The following is a 20,321-nucleotide window of genomic DNA, read 5'->3' as shown; positions in this document are numbered from 1 at the left end:
AAAACACAATCAGAGCAGACATGAGGCTAAACCCTAGGGATTGCTGACTTGGCCTCATACTAGAATATTTCTTAAATTCCCCAAGTCTCCTCATCTGTGAAACACTTACTACTAGGATCAATATATCTTAAAATTTATAATACCAAAGATCTACTAGATATTAATTACCATGCAAGTATTGACTTTTAATATTAATATCTACCACTTCCTTCAGTGCCTAAAACAGCAAATGAATGAATGGACGTATGGATTCATGAATGAATATTTAAATGTGCATATACCCCCACAAACTTATTCATTTTCAAGGAAAAATGGTGCTTTAAAATTATTGAAAACACCAATATACATTAAGCATACACATGGCATAATGCATACCGTCTTTAAGTCTAACATTGCTTCACTTTCCACAAACTAATACTTGAGCCAAATTCAATTTTTCCTAAATTTTGGTCCTCAGTGTGACTGTAAAACATCTCCAAATCTGTACTGCATTGAATGTATTTGCTTTGCTTGGAAAAAATGTTGATTTTACATTTGACTATATTTCAAACCTATCTAATTGTGACTGACAAAGCACAGATATATTCACAACTATTGCTGAGTCCGAGTCCTTTATTGTTGGGTGATTGCTCAGAAGCTGATTTGAAAAATACTAGTGTCTCTTGCGATTAGAAAAAGACTGACATTTAAAAGACATTTCTGTGCTTGGAAAGGTTGAGAACCACGGGTCTAGGTTATGCTACATCACTCAAATGGCATCTTTGACTCCCTGAGCTTCCTGGCAGTCAGCAAAGGTTACTTGAGTCAAGAATATACAAAGACTAGAAGTGCTCCTGCTATGCCTTCTCTTCTAAAGGTCTCTGGGCGTCGTCCATCTGAATTTGTCAACATTTGGGAGTTCTGTGTCACCAGAAAGGTCAGGCTTTAAGACAGAAACAACCATTGCGGACAAAGATCACTTTCTTTTTTTAGTATAGGCAAATTGAGATTGATAGGTTGGTTAGTTGACCACAAATCTTGTGCTGTTTCAATATTTCAAAATGTCAGTGTTGCCTCTCTAAATATTTGTCTATGTCCAGTGATGGTGTAATACCAGCAGCCTCACCTACTGGTCCTCCACCGTCATTACAAAATACACAATAACATTCACATAACAGTGTGTCTGTACTCTACTGGAGATACTGGAGGTGAAGGCAAAACAGGAGACATAAGAAACTTAAAAAGGCCATTGTAGACGTGTACATAAAGAAAAAGGCTCTCCAAGGTAGGCATGGTGGCAGAGGCCAGTCATCCCAGAACTCAGGATGCTGAAGCGGAAGTCGAGGAGGATGCCAGTCTGCAATACAAAGCAAATTCCAGACTACCTGGACTCTATAGTGAGACCCTGTATCAAAGAAGGGGAAAAACGGAAATCTCTGATATTGTATCAAGTCCAGCTTTCTGCAAAAAAAATAAAACTATGTAGTCATTATCATAGAGATAAGGCACAAGGAGACTAGCATAATGAGTTCATGAAATTCAATTTCATTTTTCTTCTGAAAAATGCAAGAGCTCATTTCCAAATTGCCTTTGGTAGTAGGTAAGGCCTGGGTGGCTGTCTCATGGGGATGTGATTGGAATTGATAAGCATAATACAATGACAAAAAATTAAGTGTATATATATATTTGTAAGTATATAATATATAAATATGTATATTTATAAGTATGTATATATATATATATATATATATATTCCACTGACTTTCCACTCTTGAAATCATTTAATATCTTTTGCTAAATTCACATGAAGGCTGAGCCTGATGGTACATTATAAAGGAAGACCTTGAATTCAATACCAGGCTAAGTTATATAGCATGACAGTGTCTCAGAAAAAGATCAGATAAAAAACGCATCTTTCTCTAGTAATTCACTGGATTCAAATCCTAATTTTTTAACTCGTATGTAGTGTGTTCTAAGTAAGTTCCTTTCCTGAATAATTTGAAGATCATTTAAAATGTGCATTAGTTTTTAAGTTTGATAAAGGTAGCTTCTACCTATCAGTATTATTGTCCTTGGAAAGTTAAAATAAATTTTTGAATCATAATATGCATTTTTCCACAATGCATGGAATGTCTAACACTCTGCAGGGTTATTGTGTGTATTATATTGGGTAACTAAATGAATGAATCTGTGAGGAGGTTTGTGTGGGTGCATGTGTGTAATCTTCACCCTCTGCCAGGCACTTGAAACAGCTATCTTTTTTTCCCCTGTCTTGCCTTATTTCAAATAAATGTAATTGGAGTAGCAATTAATTAAACATTTAGAATATTGGAGTTGGAGTTCCTTTTTGCATAGAGAATAATTCTCTGTTCTATTTACAAAGCCAACTGGCTTATGCATAAATTGCCTCTACAACTGTGACTTCATTGGGGAATCAAATAAGTTAATTTGTGCAAGTAATGTAGCGTAGATGCCATGACTATTGACGCTCATCCACAGAGCCTATGGATGGAATTTCAGTTTCACTCTCTTCTAACACCAGGGCCTTGTGCAGTTGTGTCGCTTTTGAACTCTAGGATCTGCCTTCTCACTTTCTTTCTCAGGGAAATTAGAAGAATATTTCCTACATAGACTTTTTCTGAGCATTAAACAAGCTCATGTTTGTAAAGTCATTTAGCATCATGTCTAATGAATAGTAAACATGCACTAATGATAATTATCATGATCCACAGAAAATCTATTCCTCTCAAAATAATCATACAATGGACAAAGTGGGCATAAATATTCATACCCACATATATATTGTGAATGAAAATATGTTACATCTGCTAAATAATTTATTCTGGCCCAATGATAGAAATGTTATTGTAATTGAATTACCACATAGAATTCCACAACTGGGAAATATAGGAGCTGATATTTTGGAATATTGGCTTGAAAAATTAGAATTTGTGTGAGCTCCATTTTCAAAATTATTTAAAATGTTTGGCATAGACTCTTAAAGCAAGTCATGAAGAGCAGATATTTTCCAGAACTTCTTGAGAACAGTATTACTACGCCAGACACTAGTGGCTTATATACCTACTCAGGAGACTGAGATTTGATTATCAAGATTCAAAGGTGGGCTGGGAAGGTGGCTCAGTGGTAGAGCGCTTGCCTTGCATGCCTGAGGCCCTGGGTTCGATTCCTCAGCACCACATAAGCAAAAAGAAAAAAGCCAGAAGTGGCACTGTGGCTCTCAAGTGGTAGAGTGCTAGCCTTGAGCTGAAAAGCTCTTATGTCTAATTAACCAGAAAAGCTGGAAGTGGTGATATGTCTCAAGTGGTAGAATGCCAGCCTTGAGCAAAAAAAGCTAAGTGAAAGCACAGGGCCCTGAGTTCAAGATTCAATATCAGCATAAAATTATAATGACCTAAATTATGCAGTTCTCACTGCTCCTGATGTAGGCTATACAGAATAAAATTATGAATGCACAGACAATCCACACATACTTGCATCCTATATGAAGTAATTGATTACTGTGCTTTTTGCTTGTTTGCATTTTTCTTGAGCAACTGAAGTGAATAATGTTGAGCTGTCTATTCTTCAGGGCGATAGAATACCACTAACTTTTCCAAAGAATAAATTAATAAAGATGGAAGTGATCACCCTTGAACTCTTTCACTTGCCCTGCAGAAAATTCTTTTCTTGGCTTGTTCCTCTAAGATCTTTTGAATTGTCAGCACCATTCAAAATACTTCTTATGATTTCTCCAGAAATGCCATGTATCATCATCTCTATTGCTTCTCACTCTGCCCTCTGCATGCCTGAGCCAAATGAAAACAAAACACTTCACTGCACAATTGTGTGTAGAATCTGGAATAACTCTCAGTTCCATGGCAGGTATAAAATCTGAGTTGCCTTATTCCCCAGCTCAACATCCTACACTGCTTTCATGGGACTAGAAAAACATCTTTATACTACAGTTTTCTGCCTGGGGTTGATCTTGTTCCTGAGCTCCACCAATTTCAACAAGTTACCAAACCAATTTCAATTTCCCAAGGAGTTGGACCTATCCTCCCTTCTGCCAGCATCCAGCTAAGATCTTGCCTTCCACCCAGATGTATTACCACTCTCCAAAAACCACACAATTCCCATCCACCTGTCTCTGAGTAGCTCTAAAACTGGGAAACTTGGGCTGCTGGGCAACAACCATCTGATTCTCATTTTAGGACATCGAGCCCAGGTGGAGAATACATTTGTTCCAGTGAACCCTAAGTTAGATCTCTGTCACTTTCCTCAAGGCCAACTTTCCAGCTGAGCAGGTTTCCTCCTCTCCCAAACTTATTTTTGTCTTCCTGCACGACAAGTAATTGAAGATTCCTTGTTCCATCCAACTCTCCCTACCAAGTTTATTATATTTAATCATCAAAATCCTTGGCAGACTGCTTTTCTTTTGCTTTTGCATCTTTTTATTGATATGTCACCAAGTAAAAGAACTACATCTACACTATTTTCTTGGATACTTTAGGCCCATTTCTAAGTCTCTCATGTCCCAAAAGCAAAATAATATGGAATAGTCTATAGTTATGCTACAGACTTAAAACTGAAAGTGAATGTAGTTTATACTGTACATAGTTCTTTGTGAGCCATGAAGGAGAGATTTCCCATGGCTAGCTCTTCTCTCCAGCCTATATCTGAAGTCTGTATGAGTGTCACACTCAATTTATATTCTCCCAACTTTCCTCTCTGCCCCTGTTGTTTCTACTTTCTAATTCCACCAACTTCACATTTTCCATCTTCTCTTTGTGCTGCAATGCATATTTTGCAAGCCTGTGGTGTCTATAGGTCAGACTCTGGGAATCAGACTAGAGAGGGACTGTGCAGCACCTTTTTTGTGTGTTTGTTTCTGAAGCAACCATGGCGAGAAACTTCGCCTGTAGCTTTTGATGCACTGTTGAGGAACAAAGGCATCTTCAGATGTTATGTGAAGAGCACTTGTGGTTATGGGAGAAGTGAACCATGAAGAGAAAATCAGAAAAGAAGAAAAATTTAAAAGAGGTAATGATGGAACTGGAAGATTTTCAAGCAAATGAGAGGAACAGTTGGTAGCGAGGAAAAGATTTAAACTTTGCTCAAGCACAATGAGAGTCACTTCCAAATTTAAAATGGTCCTGATTATAGCTTTAAAATTCACAAGTGTGTGTGCGTGCGCATTTAATCTTATTTTCATGTGTGTGGTCTTCTCATCCACAATAATTAATTACCTTTAGAGTTTCTTCGACATTTAGCAAATATCACAGCATCTCTACTTCAAAAATATTTTATTTCCAGAAAGGAATCTAAAGCCGTTTATTTTTTAATAGGTGGCAGGTGGTTAGTTGTTAGCTAATTTCTTCTTGACAAATGGTAGAATTTACTTGAGTATATTTCATTCCCATTTTGAATTTTTGATCTATTAATGATTTTTAGTGATTTTTAAAATCAGTCGTAATTCCATTATATTTTTTTTAATTTCTATTATATTTTTATTTTGTAGGTAGCTACAATGCAACACAGCACTTTAGAAATATAGTGCCATTCCCTGCCCCCCCCCTTTTTGGTCAGTCATAGAGCTTGAACTCTGGGCCTGGGCTCTGTCACTCAGCTCTTCAGCTCAAGGCTAGCACTCTACCACTTGAGCCACAGTGCCACTTCTGATTTTCTGGTGGTTTATTTTTTTTTTAATTTATTTATTTTTTATTGTGAAAATACTGTACAGAGGGGTTACAATTACATGGGCAAGATAATGAGTACATTTCTTATCAAGCATTGTAGCCTCTTCCTTTGTTTCCCCTTCCCATCCCTTCCCAGCCTCCCCCCACCTCCTCAGCCAATCCTCCCCCCCCCACCAAAGTTGTGAAGTTCGTTTTCAACATGACAACTTGTACTTCTCATTGTTGCAATGGGTCCACCTGTATCCTTATTTAAACGACTTGTTTTTCCCCTTCCTCTCCACAAATTATACCGACATCAAATACAGTGAAAGCAGGGTTTATACTGTGGGGGAGGGACATACAAAGCAACAAAGAAATAATCTTATAAACACGTTAGAAACAAATGCATGAAAGAAAAAAAAACATTTAAATACATATCTTAGGGTTCATTTTCCTAACATCACCTTATCTGACTTTTTCTGCTTGTCTCAGACATATATGAGTTATTGCAAATAAGGGAAACCATGGGACCTATGTTTCTTTGGGCCTGGCTTACTTCACTTAATATAATTTTTTCCAAGTCTTTCCATTTCCTAACAAATGGGGCAATGTCATTCTTTATGATGGGGGCATAGAATTCATTGTGTATATATACCACATTTTCTTGATCCATTCATCTACTGAGGGGCATCTGGGTTGGTTCCATATCTTAGGTATAGTAAATAATGCTGCAATAAACATAGTTCTGCTGGTAGCTTTAGTACTGTCTTGTTTGTGATCATTTGGGTAAATGCCCAAGAGTGAGACTGCTGGGTCATAGGAGAGCTCTATGTGGAGTCTTTTGAGGAACCTCCATACTGCTTTCCAAAGTGGTTGAACAAGTTTACACTCCCACCAACAATGAAGTAAGGTTCCCTTCTGTCCACATCCCCTCCAGCATCTGTTGCTATTAGAGTTCTTGATTTTTGTCATTCTAACTGGGGTGAGGTGGTATCTTAATGTTGTTTTGATTTGCATTTCTTTTATGGCTCGGGAGGTTGAGCATTTCTTCCGAGTCACGGCATTGTGGGAACATTATATTTATTTATAATGTATTATTTATACCCAACAGCTTTCCACCAAGTCTACCCAAGTTTCCTTTTCCAACAACAGCTGATTCTTACTGTCACTCCATTACACCATGCTGCAAGTGACAGCTTGGTTATCAATCCACATGCAGTAGACCTGAGGGAGGGGAAAGGAGAAAAATATCAACAGAATTCTGTGTCTCTAACAAAAGGAGTTTGATTTCATGTTTGTGTAAGGACCTGTGGGATCTGTGGGAAGCCTAGTAAAGCTGAGACTCTTTTCTTGGTCTCGATGACACTATGTCAAGAAGAGCAATGACTTCAGAAGAGCAGGTGGGCCACAGATTTTAGATTCCAAAGTTTAATTGTACCAACTCTGGGATGGAGAAAGGGAAGGCTTTGCCAAAAAGTGTCTAATTCTTAACAAACTGCTTGATAAACCTTGATGTCGATCCAATAATCTGCCATGAGAAATCTTTGATTGGAAGAATCACCATTTCCCATTAGCCAAGATAACTCCTACCCAGAAGAAAACTATATTTAAAAGTAATTGTCCTATCTTAAGGAAACACAATTGTGGCCGGGCACTGAAGCTCATGCCTATAATCCTAGCTACTCAGGAGGCTGAGATCTGAGGATCGCGGTTCAAAACCAGCCTGGGCAGGAAATTCCGTGAGACTCTTTTTGCAAAAAAATACAAAATAATAAGTTTTTTATTGTGAAAATACCGTACAGAGGGGTTACAATTTCATGAGCAAGGTAATGAGTACATTTCTTATCAAGCATTGTTGCCTCCTCCTTTGTTTTTCCCCTACCATCCCTCTCACATCTCCACGACTACATGCCCCCACTCCCATCCTACCTTCCCCGCCCTGTCAAAGTTGTAAAGTTCATTTTTTGACATAGCATCTTGTACATCTCGTTGCAATGGGTCAACCATATCCCTATTTAAACAATTTGGTTTTTCCCCTTCCCCTCCACAAATTATACCAACATCAATTACAGTGAAAACAGGGGTTATACTGTGCGGGAGGGACATACAAAACAAAAAAAATCACCTTATAAATACATTAGAAACAATAGCAAGAAAGAAAAAACCACTTGTGTCCTTACCTTAGGGTAACATCATCCTATCTGACCTATTCTGCTTGTTTCCGACAAGGGAAACCATGGGACCTATGTTTCTTTGGACCTGGCTTACTTCACTTAATATAATTTTTTCCAAGTCTTTCCATTTCCTAACAAATAGGGCAATGTCATTCTTTCTGATGGAGGCATAGAATTCCATTGTGTATATATACCACATTTTCTTGATCCATTCATCTACTGAGGGGCATGTAGGTTGGTATGGAGGTTCCTCAAAAGACTCCACATAGAGCTCCCCTATGACCCAGCAATCCCACTTGTGGCCATTTACCCAAATGATCACAAACAAGACCATACTAAAACTACCAGCACAACTATGTTTATCACAGCATTATATACCATAGCTAAGATATCTGTGAAACTCTTACCTCTAATAAACCACTAGAAAATCGAAAGTGGCACTGTGGCTCAAGCAGTGGAGTGCTAGTCTTGAGCTGAAGAGTGCGGGAACAGTGGCCAGGCCCAGAGTTCAAGCCCCATGACTGACAAAAAAAAAAAAAAAAAGGTACAATTGTGACCATAGACTCAGAGCAAGTGGGAGATATCCTGATAAAGCATGATATTGTTTTATATACTTTCTTCTGGAGCCTGGAGTTTTTATTCCATGAATTTCTTCAAACCAAACTTTTTCAGCAGTGCCGCCATATTCTTTTGACTCTGCTATTGTTGAGCAAGGCAGCAGTTGTGAAAGAAATGTATAAATAGGAAGGGATGTTCCCTGACAAGCTTTCTATAATAACGCAGGAAGCACACAAAATTTGTCCCTGCCTGTACTACAATCACGTGTCTGATCATATGTAAGATTCATCACAACTCTGAGGGAGTTAGTTCTTACCATCTTGCTAGAAAGAATTCTAAGGCTCAGAGAAATTAAGTGATTTTCTAGAAATGATGCATGTAAATAATGTTAAAAACAATCTTGGAAGTGGCGCTGTGGCTCAAGTGGTAGAGCATTTGCCTTGAGCTGAAGAGCTGAGGGACAGGGCACAGGTCCAGAGTTCAAGTCCCACGACCAACCAACACAAACAAACAAAAAATCCTGTAGCCAGGAGTCATTATTTCATTTTAGATCATTCATATTAGGCAGCCTAGAGATTATTTATCCACACAGCAGTAAAAATCTCATGAATTCTTATTTCAAAATAAATTATTTTCTTCAAACCTTTGGCAATTTGTGTCAATTGAAAGTGTTGGGAGTTATCCCTAAGAGCCTGAGAACACCAAAATTTTAGTCATCTTGGAAACTTTATGGTTCATGCTATGAGCAAGATTTCAACATTCACTTTCAATATGACTCTGCAGCACAAGGAAAGTAGCTTCTTATTATGTAAAACTCCATTGATATTTCATAAGTTCCATCTATGCCTGGAAGCAGTAATTTGAAGTTTCTTTAAATATATTTAAGCATAAATATATATCATATATAATATAGATGTTTATATTTAATAAACATAATATATAATATGCATAAATATATATACTGGTCTGCTAGTTAAAATATTGCCATTTCCTATGGGAATTAAATTTTTACTTGAAAAAAAATCTGAGAGTTTTCCAGGCCTTACCCATGCTATACCTCACGAGAAAATAATACAAAAAATTCTCTTTTTGCAGAGCCTAATCTTTAAGACAGTGCTGTCTTCTGTAGACTTCTATTTATAGTATCCAAAACTGAATATTAATTTACTTTCTCTTTGATTTCCCTTTTGGTCATTTTGGTGGTACTTGATCCTTTCTGACATTCATTAGCTGAATATAGTGTCATAATTTCTAATATTCCTTCATATTTGACAATATGTTCACTAATCCCAATTCTATTCTCCTTTATGGTTCCTTCCCTATAATTTTGTTAAACTATTCATAAATTTTAAACTTGTGCCTCACTTCATGTATACTCCTGAGTTACATCTTACATTGTATCCTGAAAACATAAACAACCTGTAAATAATTTTAGAAACAAAAGACCGTAATATAACACTTGAGCTACTGACTTTTAGGTTGCTATTGAGGTATTTTGAATTATGTGGAGAAATGGTGTTATAACATAAAGTTGTTGATTCTTAATAATGCTATTTTAAGAACAAATAAATGTTCGTGGTCCCAAGGAAAAAACAGAGGTATTTGGTTAGTAAATGTAACTTAGGGATAGCTGGATGGCCTCAGGAAATGTTTCAGAACAATAATTCATTAAAATATAACTCATTAAAAGAAATTCTATTTTTCACTTTCTGGGGAGTCCTAGATAATTTAACCCTATCCCTCCTCCCTCCCACATGTGTGTGTGTGTGTGTGTGTGTGTGTGTGTGTGTGTGTGTGTGTTGCTGAGGTTTGAATTCATGGTGTTGAGTTTGCCAACCATGCACATTAACACTTGAGCCATACCTTCAACTCCTCATGCTTTAGTTATTTTTCACATAGAGTCTCACATATATGCCTAGGTTGGCCATGGTTCTCCTGTTTATGCTTCTTGTGTAGCTAGGATGACATTCATGAACCTCTTTACTGAGCTTCTTATTGGTTGAGATGAGTGTCTTGCTAATTTTTTCCTGTGTTGGCCTGGAATACTGAATCTCCTGGTCTGCACACAAGTAGTTGGGATTACTGTCATAAGCCATCATGTTCTGCTTGAGCTGCTATTCTTAATGAGATTCTGAATATATCTCACATTATCTATTCCATACTCCTCTTCAGAGTCAAGGAGTTATTAGTGTTTCCTCCCAATTTCTTCCTCAAATTCTTTGGCTTTCCAAAATTCTCTCTGCCTTATTGATCACCTCAGATTTGCCCAACAGAATAGTTTCTCATTTTCTTAGTTAAAAAAGTGAAATAACATAAATGAAAATCTCTTGAATATCTGTATTTGTTCTCTGTAGGGAAACAGAGACAGATTTGCTCTCGCATCAGTGCCTAGCTCATATCTGGCTGGGTGATGTCCACACAAACACTTGTTAAGTGCTATTCACTACACACCCTTGGATTTTTAAGAGATGTTTGACTCATATATCCATAACTATGTGGTATAGCACTTTTCCCTTTTAATAAAATCCACTCTTATTCATAACATTTCCACATGCTCATTTATAAAATATCCCCGAGTTTTCCTTTGGCAGTGTGAATTTTATGAGTAGCTAGGAAGACTTTTCTGCTTTTCGCATTTGTTTCGTGATTCAAACTCTCACAGTTTCAGTTTTCTCATAAACAAAATAGTGAACAAAAATAAGAAAAACCTCTTCTGCCCAGTACGGTTATGATGGTTAAATGTAGCAACATATCCCTGAGTAGCTTTACTCAAAAAATGCCTACCAGGCATTTTCAGTGCTCAGTAAATATAAGATGCTTTTTCCCCTTTTCTTCTTATTTGAACTGCAAAAGGAATGCCATCTATTCTGCAACTATTTTATTAAAGATGCAATTCTCCATTTAGACAAGACCCTTCTGAGTCTCAGAAAATAACCCAATTCATAGAATAGTACTAAACAAAAACACCAGTTGTAAAAGTTATGGGGCAACTATAGTCCATCCAATAAATTGTGAATGAATAGAAGTATAACAACAACAACAACAACAACAACAGCAAAAGAGAGTTTAATTAGAAATCTTACTATCTCCATCTGCTCCAGCATCTTTTGAATCCTGATTATTGTTGCCTGAGGCAAATCAGCTTTGGACTACTCTGAATGAAGTAAGCTGTGACATTAATTGTTACATTTGAACTCTTACCAGATTAGAAATTGTGTAGCTAGGCATATACCATGTAATATCTCACCGTTTTCTTTTTTTTAGGTTTGTTTTTTGCTATTTTCAGCATATTAATCAATCTAGGGTATATTGAAGTTTCATTAATAAATTTTGCTCACAATAATACGCTTCCTAGGGTTTCATATCATGTAAGAGAAAAGAGTGCAGCCACATGGATCTAGTGTAAAACAAGATGCAGTTAGCTTGTCTTCCCAAATGCAGGGTCATGCCAATGTGAAGATAAACTGCAGACCTGAGATTATTGTCTTAGTTTTAGAAAAGTGTAGCTTGTCAGGAACATATTGCTGTATTTGGAAGAAGTGAGCTCCTGGGACAAAAGTAAATTCAAAGGAAAGAGAAAATGAACCAACATTTAGAATAATAGCCGAGGAGTAGAGCTGGGAATGTAGCTTCTAGTAGAGTGTTTGCCTAGCATGAACCCTGGGTTCAATTGCTCAATACTACATAATCTAAAAAGGCCAGAAGTAGCCCTGTGGCTCAAGTGGTAGAGTGCTAGCCTTGAACAAAAGAAGCTCAAGGACAGTGCTCAGGCCCTGAGTTCAAGCCACAGGACTGGAAAAAATACAATCTACCAGGAGTTACAATTATTCGTATTTACCAGCCAAATAGGTTCATGGAGGCTAAGTGGAAGTAATATATGCAGCAGAGATTTAGACTCTGATACATTTTTTTTCTTTGCCAACATAAATGGATCCTACTTCTCCTTCCTGTTTAATGAACAGCAAACTCAGAAAACTATTGATAAGAATAAAATTAGAAATAGAAAAAACAGGGGCTGGGAAAGTGGCTCAGTGGTAGAGTGTTTGCCTTGCATGCATGAGGCCCTGGGTTCGATTCCTCAGCACCACATAAGCAGAAAAAACTAGAAGTGGCGCTGTGGCTCAAGTGGTAGAGTGCTACCCTTGAGGTAAGAGCTCAGGGTCAGTACCCAGGCCCAGAGTTCAAGCCCCACAACTGGCAAAAAAAAAAAAAAAAGAAATAGAAAAACATGATCTGGTAGTTCAAGGATGATGGAGTACAATCTAGTTTGTCTACCAATAAAATGAAATGTAAAACCAAAATTGAGTAAAACTCCAAGAACCCTTTAGGAAGTTAAAGTATTATGGTTTATTTGAGTACTATGTATGCTTATTCACACTAAACGACTTAGCAATGAGCAGCAGAACTTGGAAGCCTTCCTTTCCTTTCATCTCTCCTGCTCATCCCTTATCCATTTCACTCCTGTCACATATTCACAAACAGACACTTGAAGACACCGATGTCCTTAAAACAAATTTCCAAGAAAATCAGAAAAGAAAATGTAAAGGAACTTGTTTGAAATCTGTAGGGAGAAATAGAGCTGTGTTTCATAGCTTAAGGCAGTGCTCTCTGAATTCTTTCTGAATTATAACAATAGCATTGTTTACTTGATTTATAAGCTCCTTAAGGGCAGAAGTGGGATTATAAGTCTCTTTGTATTCCCCACAAGTAACACAGTATGGAAAACTCAATGTTTACTGTTGAAAGGGAATTAATACAGACACATGTGCAAACACATGAACGCATGCACACACACATGCATGTTTGTACAGTTCATATGTACACTATTCATTACTAGTGAATTACTTTGTCAAAAGAATTGTTTTACTCATTACCTGACTTAAGAAACAGTAAGCCCTCTATACAAAACCTTAATATAACAATAAAAGTATATTTTTTAAAAAGAATGTTCTTGCATCCTTGCTGAAATAACTGAAGAAACAGTGATGAGTTTTAAAACAGGATTAGATATGGATTTCAAAAAAAGAACCAAGAAAACATTAAATCCTAATTAAGAGGCCAGCAGGTAGGTAGAAACTAGAACACTATGGTGTCCACACGGCTAAGGAAGAACTTTATTTCAGAAAGCATCACATCCTACAATGAGGTCAAACATGACAAGAAACATATTTCTATAATCATCAAAGTTGAAAAATAATTCAGTTATCTAATATGGCTAATCATTTATTGAGATAACATATAAAATGCTTAAATCATCTCACAACCAACAAAACAGTGCAAATAAAGAATGAATTCATCCATTCAGCAAATAAGACTGCACATTCACTAACACTTAGGCTGAATACTGAGAACAAAGAAGAGAGAAATATTGTTTATTTTCAGACCACCAATACTATTCTTCTATTCTTGTCAAGTTTTGGTTGGATCAAACTCAACTTGAGAAATTTTTTGTGGGTGGAAAGATAGATAGATAGATAGATAGATAGATAGATAGATAGATAGATAGATAGATAGATAGATAGATAGGACTTAGCCAAAAGCGGAAAAACTTGAATCTTCCACTTGAGAATGAAAGTGTCTATATGTTTAGAGATTCCAAAGAGAATTCTAATATGGAACAATATTTTAAGCCTCTAATACATTTGCTCATCATGTAAACACAAATAACATACTTATTTCAAGAAATTGGAGAAGTAGACTAACCTAAAATTCTCCAGGTTCAATTGTCAACATCATTGATTTGTTCCATGATCCATTTGTTGCTCAGAAGCACGCTGCTTAATTTGCATATATAGTTGCCAGAGTCCTTCCTGTTGTTGGTTTCAAGTTTCATTCCATTTTATCAAAAAAGATGTTTGATAGAATTTGGATATTTTTTAACGTGGTTAATAATTGTTTTGGAACTGAACACAAAAATCTGTCCAGGAAAATGTTCCTTGCTTGGTGGAGAAGAATGTGTAGCCTGCACTTATTGGATGGAATGTTCTGGAGAGGTCTGTTAGGTCCATTTGATCCAGCAGATAGATTAAATCCAAAGTTTCTTTGCTAATTTTCTGTCATTACCACATGTCCTTTGGCTCAAATGACATATGTCCCCTATTGGATTATATTCTATGTGTCCTCTAAAATCAGTTGCTAATTTTTATAAAAAATCAAGTGTTCTTATGTTCAGTGTATATTTTTCTGCAATGAACATATTCTTGCTCTCTTCACCCCCTAAAGAATTGTATACACAACTATATGCCTATGTATATAGATACACATGAACATGTATGTCTAGATATATTTTTCTTCATGCATTTATTCATTACTTTTATCTATGTCTCTTTTCTCTCTTTTCCTTTATTGATGTCACCTTTTTTGATGCAACATGTCTCCTTTTTTGTAGCAACATGCATTAATTCTTTCTTGCTTTTGTTTGTGCATTTTCCACAGATATTTGTGCATTGGTGTATATTAACAAAAAGCTTACATAAAACTTATTTTATTTATAACAACATATTTTAAGTAGACTTAGGCTCATGTTTTGTTTTTCAGGCTTTAGAGTTAAGGTAATTAAAAACAATTAAATATAATCAGTGTCCAATAGAATTTCTCAGAGTATCACTGAGTGAACTACTGAATGTTTAATAAATAAATTAAAATGTAAAACTGGGCTGAAAGAAATCACTGTGAGCAAATAAATTGTCAAATTTGGGAACCAATCATTCACTCCAAAAATTTGTGTTATATAAAAAATTGATAAGAATAAAGTACTAGAAATTATACCATATTAAATAGTAGGGGATAGGAATTCAGATTTTCTGAGCAGTTTTTGTTGTTCTGAAGATAAATAGAAGTGTTGATTCAATTAGATTGAATGAGACTTTATAATAGATACATTTCTCAGTTATAATCTCAACAAAAATTAGGTCTGCTTATTCCTTTTCTTTTAATCCTTCCTTAGAGTGTTTAAGAAATTAACAAGAGCTGGGCACAGGTGGCTCATGCCTGTAATCCTAGCTATTCAAGAGGCTGAGATCTGAGGATCTCGGTTCAAAGCCAGCCCAGGCAGGAAAGTCCATGAGACTTGTATCTCCATTAAACCACTAGAAAAACTGGAAGTGGCGCTGTGGCTCAAGCAGTAGAGCACTCGCCTTGAGCTGAAGAGTGCAGGGACAGCACCCAGGCCCAGAGTTCAAGCCCCACAACCAACAAAAATTTGTAAAAAAAAATTTAAAAATAAATTAACAACATATATACCTTATTGTGTAAATATTGTAACAGACAAATGTACTTAAAGCAATTTCAATGGGGTTTTTTTCTCTGTTTAGAGGGCTCTGAACAGTGTATCTGTTCTTTCTACCAAATAGTAAATGTTTCCTCTGTATTCATCCCCACTATGGTTTTTTTAAGTTACAGAGTTCTATTTCAAACCAAAAGAATGTAGGATAGGAATTGATGGGTCTCTGGTCTACCTGGAAAAAATTGGCATATGTGTGTGTGTGTGTGTGTGTGTGTGTGTGTGTGTGTGTGTACATATATATATATATATGATTCCACATCCACATTTCCAGATATACTTATCGAATAGAACATAGATGAGCCCCAGACAAGGTTGTTTTTAAACATTTGACTCCTCCCAAGGCATCCTAGTGCACATTCCGTGATAAACAATGACAGCTACTTGTCTTTCAGGATGCAACAGGTATTATTTATAACAAAGATGTATCTCATACTGAATCTACTCTGAAAAGTAGCTTCATAGAGCATGTTTACGCTCTGACATGGCCTCTTTCAGAAACCCTTTTGAGCAACATTTACTCATTAGAATATAATGAGACCATATATAAAAGCATATTGTTGTTCTAATTTTTTTTATTTCTTTATCTTAATTCTAAAGTGTATATTTATCTATGTGTTTATTTTTTGCTAACATATTAATATCAGGTTTTATATTCCAGATTAAGAATTTTTGTGTTTCTTCATTGAATGCTATAGTGTAGCCAATCTCCAATGGCTTCAGGAATGTCTTCTAATAACTTAATTTTTATTTTGTATTCCATCAGATAGATGTACTGTGATGGAGAGGGTCTCAGGAATAAAATTAACAGATGGGAATATTTTTAAGGTTCTTGATTCCAGATTTGCCATTTTAAGAATCCATAAATTACACGGGTTGATTTCTTTATGAAGGTCATGCTACCTTAGAAAGTCTGTGTTGTTTTATAGTCCATTATGAAATGTATGGGCTCAAAATAGAGCATTTCAATCTTCATAGAATAGACTGGGGTTGCAGGGAAGAAAGAAGCTTGAACCCTTTCTCTTTATTACAACTTGCTTTCTCTGTTGTCTATAACAATTCTCCAAACTATCTTATTAAGAAACTGCCTCAAGGTTCAGCAGAATGAGAAAGAATAGGAAAATTGTGTTCACATTCTCTAAAAGATTGAACCATGCACTATAAAGTTCAAACACACAAAACAAGATATGAAATGAAGAGCTGAAGTTAGCACACAAGAGCAAACAAATGACTGCATTGCTTCAGGAGTGATATTGCAAAGAAGTACATTTAATATATCTGTAAAAGTTTCTAGAAATTAAAACAACTTGTGGCCTTTCATAAGCATGTACTTTCTTTCTGTTTAAAACCTTATAGTTTCTTACTTTATCAATACAAATTCACTTTAGAAAATTACTATGTTTCATAATTATTTCCTAGTTGATTTTTTTTTTGTATTTTTATTTTCTTGCTTTTTCTCAAGTGCTCTAAATTTAGTGTGGAAATTGCTCTTAATTATTTTCAAAACATCTTCAGTGATACTTTGGCTCATGAGATGTTGTGGCCTTGACATGAGGCAGACAAGGTAGAAATGGAAGGAAGTTTATTCTAAAGCTTTGTGTTTGGGGGGAGGGGGGTCAGTCATTGGGCTTGAGCTCAGGTGCTGTTCTTCAACTTCCTTTTTTTTTTTTTTTTTTTTTGCTCAGAGCTAGTACTCTACCACTTTAAGCCACAGCTCCACTTCTGGGTCTGTGATGTTTAACTGGAGATAAGAGTCTCATGGACTTTCCTACCTAGGCTCGCTTTGAACCACAGTAGCTAGGATTACAGGTGTGAACCACTGGTGCCCAGCTTATTCTAAAGCTTTAATAGTTTTTGATTGCTTTTAGTTCCCATTATGAAGTACATATATTAACACACTTTTTTTCAGTTCACAACATTTGTAATATGAAAGTGTTCCATTATGATATTACCATCCATGCACACAGTACACTAGGTCTTGCTGGATTTTTTGGTAATTTGTAAAAATTAACCAAAAAACATTTGTTATACAAACCTTTACAAATACGTTTCATGTGTCCAGCACTGTGTTCAATAATAAAGGTTTTTTAAACAAAAGAATAAATATCTCTCTTCAAAGAGTTCACAACATGACGAAAGAGATCAATCTGTATACAAATAGTTAAAATACCATCCATAAATTCTACTAGACTTGAGAAAACATTTAGATTAAATGAAATGCTGACAAATGGAGCCTTTGGTTAGGTCTGGAAAAACTTCTCAGAGGAGATAACTTCTGAAAAGAACAACAACAAAAAATAAATAAAAATAAGAGTTCAGAGTAGGTGCAAAAACAGGGAACATTAAAAGTGAATGGCAAGCAATCTAATCTACTTAGAAGGCAAATTACATAAGAATTGCAGTTTGAAGCCAGCTCACTCCACACAAAAAAAGTGTTAGTGAGACCTTGTTTCAAAGAAGAAGCTAGGTACAGTATCAAGCCTGACATCCTAGCTATATAAGAGGATCACATTCCAAGGCCAGCCCAGGCAAAAAGCAGGAGACTCTATCTGAAAAATAAACTAAAACAAAAAGGCATAAGGGACTGATTCAGTGGTAGAGTACTTGCCTTGCCTAGCAAATGTAGGGCCCTGGAGCAAGCATAGGGAATTGTGCACTGCATTCACAAAAAACCAACTAGATTATAAGTGGTTAGAAAATGCCCTGCATTGAAGAATTCTCTACAACACATTCGTGCACCATTCACCATCAAGTAACCCTTCTCTTCTCTTTGTAAAGTAGTCCTTAAGAGGTTACTTAGTTGTTTCAACTGGCACTTCCATAAAGACATGTTTTTAAAAACATAATTCTTCCCATAATAAAACAGATTTTAAATGAAATGTAAAACAAAAACTGAAAAAATTAACATAGAGGACCAGAAAGGCTGTGAGCATTCAGAATTTAATACATTTGCCATACCAATCAATAACTGGGAAGAACTTCAAGAAGCTGGTGGTACATAAAAGACACAGTTTCCCCCACGCCCACTGCCAGTGGCAGAATTTCTCTAAGAGCTGAGGAGAGTTCTGAAGAGCTTGGATCTGGTCCCTGGTGTCTGAGAGTTTCAGATCAGGGCTTTGATCTCTTTGGAGTGAGGCCAGGTACAAATACCAAGTATTTATTACTAAGAAGAAAAAATCTTGGAAGAAAAATCTCATAAAAAAATTTAAGAGGTAAACATTAACATTTCAACTTTTCCCCAAAATGATTTTGGTGTGTTGTGAAGAACAACTCGATAAATCAAAAAATGAACAATTAAAATGTTATGAGCAATTAGCATTTCTCATACTTAGGTGGTGTTTCTGTATCAAACAGGAAGGAAGCTAATGTCTGGCTTGCCTCCGACTTCTGCAAAGCATCCATCAGTCAATACCTTTTGTCTGCAACAGGGAAGCCTGCAATTCAGAGATAATCAAGTTTCCTCTCCCCTCTCAATTTGCACCAATTTGTTTCTCTCACTTTTTTACCTTCTCTTTATCCTCCTCATTGCAGATCTCATTCAGTAATTTAAAATTTATCTTTAAAACTTACTATGAGAAATGCAGTGCTAGCAAAAATAAAATCACTGTTTCTCTTGTATTTCCTGGAATGAAAACATTCAACCAAAAGAAAAAGAAGATAAATTTATTACGTATTCCACAGGATTTAGAGAGACCAGATTGCTGATACAGAAGCACATAGGGAATGGTGAAGGAGGGAACACAGGAGGTTGTAATTTCTCCATACTCTCCCAGAGCCTTGTTTCTTACATATGACACAAGGCTGTCCTTTGAAAGTCCCAAGACAACATAAAGATCTAACACTTTACAGAAGCTAATCATGTCCTCTATTGGGAGTCAGAGATAGCATGTCTGTTTTGCAGATGAAGAAACTAGATGCAGAGAAATCAAGTTGCTCATAATGGATTAATTGAAATTCTACAGAATGGTAAAGCATGTAACACTCTCATGGACTAATCTACCTCACAAAGAGGTTTTCCACTCTCAGCAACCACACTCCCCCTTATTTTCTTTTCCTATAACCTTAAACTCTACTGAAGTCTATTGCATGAAAATAGCTGTTATTTCCTATATATGAATTTGCAAAACAGAAAAAAAATGTAAAAACCCTTTCTCTTCGTTAATCATAATAAGACTATACTATATGACTTGAACTTTAAACTAAGGTCTTAATCAAAATTCACTTCAAGGGAGGAGGCAGACCCTTTCCTAGGTAGGCTGCTCCCCAAAGGGTCATCCGAAATACATTCAATGACCCCTGTGTTTAAAATACACATCTGCTCCTTTCCAACTCATTATCCTATGATTTGTCATGAAAAATTTATAACAATGCAACCCAGTCCTCTCCATACCAAGTACTGAATTAAGTCTCACTCATTCTAAGTAAGTCAAATTCTGTATAATCATTAGACTCTTATGACTGGCCAGGAAAGTGAAGCAGGGAGGCTTCAAGGCATTTAGTTTTTGTTTATTAAGAATATGAACAATGTTGAGCCAATGTCAGGAGCTCATGGCTTCGCCTATAATCTTACTGCACAGGAGGCTGAGAGCTGAAGGATCATGGTTAAGGCCAGTTTAGGCAGACAAGTTCACTGGACTCCATCTACAAGATAAC

General features: G+C 36.2%; 1 long non-coding RNA gene across 1 annotated transcript in view; it reads right to left on the bottom strand.

Annotated features, from left to right (window-relative positions):
• Window positions 1–5,868: 5,868 nt before the first annotated feature.
• LOC138831686 (uncharacterized) overlaps window positions 5,869–20,321 on the bottom strand; it is a 32,208-nt gene continuing 17,755 nt past the window's right edge. Inside the window, exons 2-3 of the long non-coding RNA XR_011373430.1 lie at window positions 8,236–8,349; window positions 5,869–6,878 (exon numbers count right to left, since the gene is read on the bottom strand). This is a non-coding gene — a long non-coding RNA (uncharacterized lncRNA). The remainder of the gene's footprint in view (window positions 6,879–8,235; window positions 8,350–20,321) is intronic.

The sequence above is a fragment of the Dipodomys merriami genome, unplaced genomic scaffold, assembly GCF_024711535.1.
Source record: "Dipodomys merriami isolate MVZ:Mamm:240054 unplaced genomic scaffold, mDipMer1.0.p SCAF_2, whole genome shotgun sequence".
NCBI lineage: Eukaryota > Metazoa > Chordata > Mammalia > Rodentia > Heteromyidae > Dipodomys > Dipodomys merriami.
This window is presented reverse-complemented; position numbering and strand designations above follow the sequence as displayed.